Below are 3280 nucleotides of genomic sequence, written 5' to 3' on the forward strand. Positions count from 1 at the left end.
ATAGGCTATACTAAATTGCCCCTTAGTGAGAGGGGGACCAGCTCGGGTAAACGCATGTAGTTGTGGGGATGGGGCCTGGGTGGGATTGTGGTCAGTGCGGACTTGATGGGCTGAATGGCCTCCTTCTGCACTGTAGGATTCTATGATTCTATGAGGTACAGGCAGCCATCTTGTATTGAACCTCACCTGGCTGTGATTTGATGTCATTTGTGCTGATCAAGGTGGTAAATACTGGGGTTGCTTTTATGATTTGAATCTGGCGATGGGGGACAATGAAATATTTATCCAGTGTCCCCCACTGGCAACAACAAGCTTCGGGTGCCTGGGCAAATGTAAATGTTCCCTCAACTCTCATCAATTTTAAAAGTTCACCTTTTGCTCCACCAATATAACATTATTCTATTTCCTGTCACCCTGTTGGACTGGTCCTGTATTCATTAGAGTTTAGAAGAATGAGAGGGAATCTAATTGAAACATAAAGTTCTGACAGGGCTGGATAATCAGGGATATTGTTTCCTCTGGTTGAGGTGTTTAGAACAAGCCTCGGGATACCAGCTAGGCCATTTAGGACTGAGGTGAAAAGAAATGTCTTCACTCAGAGGGTGGTGACCCTGTAGAATTCTCGACCACAGAATGCTATGGAGGCCATGTCAGTGAAGAGATTTTAAAAGGAAATAGATTTCTGGATACTCAAAGCAACAAGGGGTATGGGAGGAGAGTGGGAGCATGGCATTGAGATAGAGGATCAGCCATGATTGCATGGTGGAGCAGGCTCAAAGGCCTGAATGTCCTAGTCCTGCTCCTATCTTCTGTGTTTCACTGAGTGAGATTTCTAATTTATTAACCAGATAGTCTTGTGCTGAGGCTTTTTACATTTACACAGCATCGTTACAGCTAACAGACAAACCAGACTGGTACCCTTCAGTCTATGTTAGATTCAAAGCCATGGTCTGAATTTTTACAGAGTTGGGGAGATCTTTAGAATGTTCGAAATGGCGGGTGGAACCTGGATCCAAAAGTCCCGCTCCCATTCTACGCATTCCCGATATTGACAGAAATGCGAAAGGGGGCAGTGGGCGCACCAAGCTGGGAATTTCCCTGCCTCCTACCTGCCTTGAGGATGAAACTTCAGGCCCACGTTTCAGAGATGAAAGAGCAGTCCCCTGAAGGCTGCTTCTCAGGCGTGACTCCAGACAATGATTGCAAGCTATTCAATTCTGGGGTCATAACACTAAAGCCTGATCCTGTGCTCACACAAAATCACTCAGATGTATTTTCAGCAATGATGACTGGATACTAAATGCTAATCACCTACTGATCCAGCAAATTGCAATCCTAGGTTACACTGCACTGCATTTCCAAGACCTTTAATGTGGGCAATAAATGCTGGCCTTCCAGCGATTCTCAGACATATACAAGTGAAGCATGCAGTTATTGATACACTCTGTGTGATTCCTCCTATAATTAGTACCTGGTTTAATTATCTTTCACACTTTCTCCGTAACCATGAATAGGGCTGCAGTCCTTGACAATTTCACTGCAGTTTCCTTGCTGTTTAACCTCCATCAATCTTCTTTACTGCAGTAACCAGCTTACTCCAGTGAACAATTGGTAATGGCGTTTAGTAGGGCACCCAGAAATTGAACATGCTGTTATGCGTGTTAAAATGATGTGCTATGACTTACCTCTAACGATATTAGTTGATGAGCTTGCTATAATTCTCTTCACACATTGACTGGATGTTTTCAATGATTGGCCAATGATTAGACCACAACCCATTTTCCATGTTTGTAAACCCATCATTGGTAATATTTAATGTTTGAAGTCTGCTGTTCCAACATTCAACACACTCCAATTAAGTATATTAAAATCCATTTGCCGTTCCTCAACCCATCCATTTACTTTGATCAGATACCTTTCAATCTTCTTTTCACTAGCTACCTGAGCACAAACTTGATGGTATCATGAAACTTCCAAATGATATTGTGCACAATATATAGTTTATAAGAACTGTAAACAGACAATACAGCTTTTCCAAGACTTCATACCGGACAGAGAGGGGATCTAATTGAAACATAATGTTCTGACAGGACTGGACAGACTAGATGCAGGGATGTTGTTTCCTCTGGCTGGGGGTCCCAGCATCAGGATACGGGGTAGGCCATTTAGGATTGAGATGAAAAGAAATGTCTTCACTCAGAGGGTGGTGAACCTGTGGAATTCTCTACCACAGAAGACTGCCAATTACTCAGAGGTTGGGATCACAGAATCACAAAATCCTACAGTGCAGAAGAGGCCCTTTGGCCCATCGAATCTGTACTGATGCATGAAAGGCCCTGACCTGTCCACCTAATCCCACTTGCCAGGATTTGGTCCATAGCCTTGAATGTAATGATTTGCCAAGTACTCATCCAGCTACTTTTTAAAGGATGTGAGGCATCCCGCCTCCACCATCCTCCCAGGCAGCGCATTCTAGACTGTCACCACCTTAAACCTCCCACCCCTCACTTTTAACTTGTGCCCCTCGGAACTGACCTTTCAACTAAGGGGAACAGCTGCCCCCTATCCACCCTGTTCATGCCCCTCATAATCTTGAACACCTCAATCAGGTCACCCCCTCAGTCTTCTCTGCTCCAGAGAAAACAAACCAAGCCTATCCAACCTCTCTTTATAACTTAAATGTTCCACCCCAGGCAACATCCCAGTGAATCTCCTCTGCACCCCACCCCATCCAGTGTGTTCACATCCTTCCTATAATGTGGCGACCAGAACTGCACACAGTACTCTAGCTGTGGCATCACCAAAGTTCTATAAAACTCCATCATGACCTCTCTGCTTTTGTAATCTATATCCCGACTGATAAAGGCGAGTGTGCCATATGCCTTTTTCACTGCCCATTAATCTGCCTTTCTGCCTTCAGAGGTCTATGGACAAATATGCCAAGGTCCTTTTATTCTTCGGAACTTCCCAGTGTCAGACCTTTCACAGTATACTTCCTTGTCAAATTACTCCTTCCAAAGTGCATCACCTCACACTTTTCAGGGTTAAATTCCATCTGCCACTTATCCGCCCATTTGACCATCTCGTCTATATCTTCCTGTAACCCAAGACATTCAACCTCACTATTAACCACCCGGCCAATCTTTGTGTCATTGGCAAATTTACTGATCCTACCCCCCCCACCCCCCCCCCCCCCCCCCCACCCCCCCACCCCCCCCCACCCCCCCCCCCACCCCCCCACCCCCCCCCCCCACCCCCCCACCCCCACCCCCCCCCCCCA

The sequence above is a fragment of the Mustelus asterias genome, chromosome 18, assembly GCF_964213995.1.
Source record: "Mustelus asterias chromosome 18, sMusAst1.hap1.1, whole genome shotgun sequence".
NCBI lineage: Eukaryota > Metazoa > Chordata > Chondrichthyes > Carcharhiniformes > Triakidae > Mustelus > Mustelus asterias.